Here is a 7,497-nt window from a genome sequence, read left to right as displayed (position 1 = left end):
GGATCACTCACATGAGGTAAAGAAGAAGTGAAGGATGAGGAATGAGAAGTAGTAGATGAGGAAAAACAAGGAACACTAATATCATGGGATCTGGATGGGGATAGAGGAGTAGGAATATGTGTAGAATGAAGGCTAGGCGAAGGAGGAGGGTAAGGTAGAACTGAATTCCAAGAATAGATAGGAGGAGTACTAGACTCAGGAGGCAGAGGAAATAGGGACTTGTTTATGAGGAGACACAGTTTCATCAAAGATAACATCTCATGTAACAATGATTTTGCCAGAAATTAAGAGGACCTTATACCCCTTGTGATGAGCATTATATCCCAAGAAAATCCCCGTATCAGATCGAGGTTGAAGCTTGTGTTTATTATAAGGTCGCAAGTGAGGGTAACATAAGCAACCAATAGTTCTAAGAGAGGTGTAATCAGGTTTGTGATGAAAAAGTCTCTCAAGAGTAGTGGTAAAGTTGATGATCTTGGTAGGAAGCTTGTTAATAAGATAAACAAAACTGGTAAAGCCGTAAAGGCATCATCCCAATGTTTCATTGGCAAACCCGAACCGAGCAAAAGAGAGACCCATTTCAACAATGTGTCAATGTTTTCTTTCAGCTAAACCATTCTACTGAGGAGTGTAGGGACAAGAGATTTGATCATGAATACCATGTTGAGCAAAAAGGAGGATAGACTCCTATATTCCCCACCCCAGTCAGTTTGTATAGACTTTATTTTGGTGGTGAGTTGGGTTTCAACTAAAAGTGGAGAAACACATTGTGAACCTCGCTCTTAGCTTTTAAAAAATAAATCCACACAAAACGACTGTAATGATTAAGAAAACTGACATAATAAACAAAATCATTGGAACTAGTGATAGGGGCAGGACCCCAAAGGTCACTATGAATAAGTTCAAGAGGAGTTATGTTGTGTTACAGAGTCAGAATAAGAGGATTACAAATTGTGAGATTGTATTGCATTAAAATGAAGATTACAAAAAGTCAATACTCTCTTAACAATATCAACATTACAATGCCCCAATCTATTATGTCAAATATATAGACTAAGAGGAAGAATAGAAGTGGAAAAAATAGTTGGAGATTGCAAGGTTTGCAAAAGCAACAATTGGTTGATTGAAAGCAGTAGGCTGACCCGAAACAAAGCAACCGGAAGGCGTGGGAGAGGAGCTGTGGAGGACAAACTGGTAGAGACCTCCTTTAAGTATACCCTTGAGGAGTATAGCTTGGATGACCTGGTCCTTAACAAGACAGAAATCAGAATGAAATTCAAAAAATACTCTGTTATCTTTGGCAAATTGAGACACACTAAGAAGGTTTTTAGTTATATGAGGAACATGGAGAAGACTATTTAGAGTGAAATGTCTAGAACGAGAGGGAGTGGTAAGAAGACCTTTACCTATGTGAGCAATGTCCACTCTTTAACCGTTTTCGATCTGCAGATTGGTAGATCCTTGATACTTGAAAGTTGTATTCAAATTAGACAAATCATATGACACATGGTTGGTTGCCCCTGAATTAGGATACCATATATTTTCTGAGTTGTAGTTAGAGGCCGCATAGTGAGTAACACCACTAGGAGAGTAAGAAGTGGCTGAGGGAATTTGAGCCATATGAGCTCCTAGATTAAAATGGCTTTGTGGGGGTTGAGTATGTTGAGACTGCTGTTGTTGTTCAGGAATAAAATTTTGATCATATCTATGCCAACAACGATCAGCCGTATGTTCAGGAATCAGGGCTGTCAAACTCTACAGGCCGGGCCAACTAGGCCCAACCCAGCAGGCCAAGGCATATTTTGGGCCGGGTTGGGCCGACCTGAAATTTCAACGGGCCACGAAAATTAAAGCCCAGCCCTACATAGGCTGCCAGGTGGGTCGGGCCAAAATGGGCCAAAAATGAATAGAACTTATCACAAATATTCAACTTTATTAAACTTGCTAATAACATATAAATACACCTAAAATAGCGAAAGTAATAAGACAAGAGTTGTGGCGCTCTGGCCGGAGGTGAAAAGGGGTGGCCGCAGCGGCTAGGTATTGGGAATGAGAGGTAGGGTTTTGTTTCTTTTACTCACTAAAGCTTAATTATGTAGATAGATAGAATTAGAAATGACTTGATTATTGATTAGGCAAAAAATAATTGAAAAGGAAACACTATTTAAATGATTTAAATCCTAATTAGTCTTAGACTCTTGGAAATTCGATCAGACTCATACATGATAATTAACGAGCTAATTTGGCCCGAAAACCCAGCGGACTTTTTGGCCCGTGGCCCGCATGGGTCGGGCTAGATAGGCCCGATTTTTTTTTGCCTTAGAATTCCTAGCCCAGCCCGACCAAAACTACGGGTGGGCTGGGCAAGCCCATCGGACCGGGCCATTTTCAGTCTATTTTGACAGCTCTACCAAGAATAAAGCATACTTGACAAATGGGCTTATTTCCAGAATTTCTACCCATTCCTCTCCCACCATGAGAACTACTTCTGTTTGAACCTCCTCTACCACTACCTTTGTTAGAATTATAACTTTCCCTTCCTATGTTACTAGGTACACCATAGTGGCCTCCTCTCTAAGGTCTAATTTGATTTATATAGTGAAGAGATAGTTGATATCCATTAGTATTCAGAGGAGCAGATTTAGTGGTTTCTAGTATGTTTTCAAAGCTAAGCAAAAGAGAGTGAACATCCATAGTGGTAAAGCATGAATGAACGGATAGTAATTTTATCGGCGAATTATTGTTGAATTGTGAGTTATACCTAGTGGCTGATCGGAAAAGCGAGAGAGAAATGCTAATTTGTTGAGAGCACGAAAATAAGATTGCTGTAGTATTGAAAAGTAGTGATAGCATAGTTTACAAAGTGCATGTGTATGACTATTTATAGATTACACGCTGGGGGCAAAATAGTAAATTCATTGTTAAAACATGCGCTTCACGTGTTCGAGGACAAAATAGTAAATTTGCCCCTAAGCGGGAGATTTCTCCGCTTTTTTGGTGATCTCTCTGGCGAAGGCCATTTCTCTGACAAAGGCCATTCCTTTGGCGAGAGCCATTCCTCTAGCGGGGGTGACTTCTCTGGCGGAAGCCACTTCTCTGGTGAAGACCGTTCCTCTAACCAAGACCGTTCCTTCTGCTCTGCACATATTACTCCTCATCAGCTACTCCCCCCTCTGGTCTGACTAGTTCGCTCTGGGGCAGAGTAATCTAGTCAGAGTGTTCGCCCGCGTGGCTGACATCATCCGCATTAAATGCTTGAAGCTTTACGGTGTACTTTCCCGTATCTCGAGGTTACTTTTTAACCTTTGCGTCTTTTCACCTCTCCGTAAAAAATCCTTGACCGTCGATTATTTCCCCAGTGCCACGTGTCATTCATCCCGCTGGTTGGTAGTTGCCCGCGTACGTTATACTTAGGCGGTTCAAATTTTATTTTCCACTATTCATCTTCTTCGCTCTTCTTTCCAAACCCTTCGACTGCTCTCCCGATTTCCGGCGATCCCCATCTTCTACTCCGACGTGCGCTCCGTGACCTTTCTTGACTTAGGTAAATTGCGTATCCCTCTCCTGGTGTTCTTGTTTGGTATAGACTAGTTTTGTGTAAGTTTGTTGGTGCTCTGATTGAGCGTGCGAGCCCTAGAATTTTTTAAGTTTTTCCGGTCATGGCCTCTACCTCCGGCGCCCAACCTGCCTTCTCCCCCTCTCCCTCTCCTCAGGCTACTCCGCCTTCCCAGGATCTTTCGATCACTCCCCTTTCTGCCGACCCTGCCCCTCTCCGGGATTCTCCGGCTACCTCTGAATCTCCTCCCCCTACCCCCAAGACTCCCAAAACTATTCCCGCATCCCGGTTAGGTGTTGCGGAGATGCAACAGATGTTCGAGAGGTGTAAACGCCCGGAGGGTTTAACTTTCGAGCCCTATTCTAACGCTTTCGAGCCCTTTTCCGAGCTACACATGAATAAAGTCCCCCTCTTCCGAGCCCAGGTAGAAGCTGGTTTAAGGCTTCTCCCCCCCTGCCCTCCTAGTGGATGCCTGTAACTACTTCCATATTCCTTTTTTCCAAGTGGCCCCTTCCGCTCTTCGGAGGTTGTTTGCTTTTCATATTCTTTGTACAGCCCACAGTGTCAAGATACCACCAAGTTATTCCTTCAAACTCAATCCCTCAGATGGCAAGGCCATCCTTTGTATAGTTTTGCCGCCCGCAAAACCTACCCCACCACCTTCCTTAACTCCCTCAACTCCCACGACAAGGGCTTCGTGTCCTTTTATTGTTATGTGAAAACCAATCGGGGCTCCTGGAGTCAATATAATGCTCAAGAGCTGCTAGGCACGAGTCTCGAACCAAATATAAGCCCACTGCTCTGGGAAAACCCAGCGATTTTGACTTAGGCGTAATAGGCTTCCTTAACACCATGAATAGGGAGGATCCTCTTCCCTGTAAAGAGCTAGCTGAGAGTAGTTCGGCCTTAGCTGCCACCGGCTTATTTTCCCTATTTCCCCGCGAATCTATAGGTAAAACTAAATGTTAGTAGATATGCGTAAATTACTTATTACCTTGATTTTGTTGATAAAGCCATGTTTGTTTGCAGGGATGTCGTGGAGAAAAAAGTGCAGAGCTACGCTCTTGCCTGACCGTCCCTCTGGCGAGGAGGGGCAGGGCTCTGGGCAGCCCACAGACTCCGGGGTAGACACCTCCCGGACGGTGTCCGACGCCACTGCAGAGACTACTCATGTGCGGCATTTCCCCCCGGGCAAAGGAAAAGATATGGCGGTGCTGTCCCTGTTCAGCCCCGACAGCCAGGGGGCTGGTGGCTCTGTTCCTGGCGGAGTTGAAGGAGAATCTGCCATTCCCGTGGTGGATCTCGATGATGATGTTCCTATTTCCACCTTGGTCAAGGACATCCCGACTCCCGCTTCCCGTCAAGTCCAACAAAAGAGGAAGGCCGCCGTGCAGGCCCTTGCGGAGAAAAGACGCAAGAAGGGCCCTCACAAGGCCAGCAAATTCGTGGACCCCGAAGTGGAGCCAGCAAGTGAAACGGAGGCCGCCTCCGTGGATGTTGAGGGGGGCAAGGCGCTAGCCTTACCTGCAGGGGAGTCAGAGGCCTCTGGCTCCAGACCCATCTCGTCTCTGAAGGGGTGAGACTTCGTCCATGCTTTACTTTCCCACATCCATCCCAAGGATAGGGAAACGACAAGCAAGCTGAAGCGGGCGACGCTGGCTAACCAACTTGGCCAGTTGGCTCTTCAGGTACCCTGCATTTTTTACTTTGTTTTAATAATTTTATTACTAACCTTTCGATTTCTCTGCTCTGACCTTTTTCCCTTTGTTTCTCTGCAGCTGGAGTCCCGGGTGGGAGAAGCCATCCAATGTATCGATGACTACGATGCATTGAAGAAGAACCTGGAGAAAGAGAGGGAGCGGACGGCGAGCCGCGACGAGGAGGTCGCGGGCATGGTGGAACGGTATAGTAAGGCCGAGGCAGACGTGGCTGCGCTGCAAGCCCAGCTTGCCCAAGCTGAGGTGGAGAAGGCCTCTCTAGCCTCTGAGCTGGAGAGGGCTAAAAAGGAGGGTTATGACAACATCGTCCGATTCCGGATGAGATATTTGGAGGAGAACAGGGAATCCAGGCGCAACTGGAAGACGGCTTGCGAGGGTGCCCAGAACCGGGGCTACGTGATGGGAGCCCGGGACCAGCGCCTGGAATTTTTCCTGTCACCCCAGGGCCAACAGTTCCTGGGCATGATGCTAGAAGGCACCCTGGCAGCCTTCCAGAAGACCCTCGATTATCTAGAGGGGTTCGCCCAAATCTTCGTCCACGTGATAAAACAGACAGCGCTGAAGACGGCGGAGATGGTGGGTGCAACAGCGGAACAGGTCGCTGCCCTAGATATGGAGGCCTTGATGAACAACATCAAGGATGAGGATCTTAACAGCCTGCTGGGCATCGCCGCGGATTCCCCTGAGAAGCCAGAGTGGTGGTACCCGGTCTTGGAGAAGGCCCTTCCCCAATTTACCTTTGGGGTCTGCTCTGAGCCGGCGCCCACTGCCCCTGTGTACCGGCTTTCTTTCTGTGCTTCCCTGGTGCAATTTGTAAACCAACTGAGGGGCCAGGCTGGTGCTGGTTCTCTGGGGTTCTCGCAGTTCAGCATGGAGCCCCATCTGCCCTCTGGCTTTAAGGCCTCCGACTTCGAAGACCCTGCGTCCTCCTCTGCATCCGTTGATCAACTTTATGCCCTGTATAAAGATGAAACAATATATACCCAAGAGGCATTAAAGTTGTTAGACGTGGAGGCTCGTCTCCCTGCGGTGAGGGATTCGAGCACTTTGCCGGTGTTCGAAGAAGGGGGTCCCTCTGGTGAGGCTTCAGAAGCTGCTGCTCCTGCTGGTCCGTTGGCTCCACTCTTCTCAGCCCCTGCTCCTCCCGATTTTGCTGCTCCTGCTCCTCCCTCTTAATCGCCTTTGTTTTTTTCCTCCCCTTTATCAAAAATTTCTTGTAATCTTGAATTTTGTAAACACTTTTTGTTGCTATGTGATGTACAATTTCATCGCCTTGGAGTAATTAATAAATTTGCTTTGTAACTTCTCTTCTCTTTTAATATCTGATCTGGCTCTGCGTCCATTCATCCTTTGTTTTGTTGTTTTATTGTTATTGTTGTTGTTGGTGTGGCCTTGTACTTTGAAACTTCGAGATGCGGCCGTTGTTTCTTCTGCGTAGAGTAGGATTTTTATTTTTTATTTTTTGTTGAAGTGTTTGCGGTTCCTCTGGTCGGCTTCCCTCTGAGCGGCTTCTCTGGTTATTCTTCTTGTTTGATTCCTCGGAGTGATTCTTCTGGATGGTCCCTCTAAGTGATTTCTCTGACTCCACCTTCTGGGGGTTTCTCTGACTCGTCCTCCTGGGATTACTCTGACTCCTCCTTCTGGGGATTTCTCTGACTCCTCTTCTGTGATTTCTCTGACTCCACCTTCTGGGATTTCTCTGACTCCTCTTATGGGATTTCTCTGACTCCTCCCTCTGGGATTTCTCTTACTCCTCTTCTGGGATTTCTCTAACTCCTCTTCTGGGATTTCTCTGACTCCTCATTCTGGGATTTCTCAGATTCTTCTCTTCTAGCCATTCCTTTGCCGCTTCCCTTTGAGCCATCCCATTGCTGCTTCCCTTTGAAGTTGGAACACTCTGCGCGGAGCATGGAAGACCCGGGGGGTGCAACCAACTTTCGCGGCTTACGATTGAACAGTAACCCTCTGCGCGGAGCATGGAAGACCCGGGGGGTGAAACCAACTTTCGCGGCTTACGATTCAACAGTAACCCTCTGCGCGGAGCATGGAAGACCCAGGGGGGTGCAACCAACTTTCGCGGCTTACGATTGAACAGTAACCCTCTACGCGGAGCATGGAAGACCCGGGGGGTGCAACCAACTTTCGCGGCTTACGATTGAACAGTAACCTTCTGCGCGGAGCATGGAAGACCCGGGGGGTGCAACCAACTTTCGCGGCTTACGA

The sequence above is a fragment of the Salvia miltiorrhiza genome, chromosome 1, assembly GCF_028751815.1.
Source record: "Salvia miltiorrhiza cultivar Shanhuang (shh) chromosome 1, IMPLAD_Smil_shh, whole genome shotgun sequence".
Lineage (NCBI taxonomy): Eukaryota > Viridiplantae > Streptophyta > Magnoliopsida > Lamiales > Lamiaceae > Salvia > Salvia miltiorrhiza.
This window is presented reverse-complemented; position numbering follows the sequence as displayed.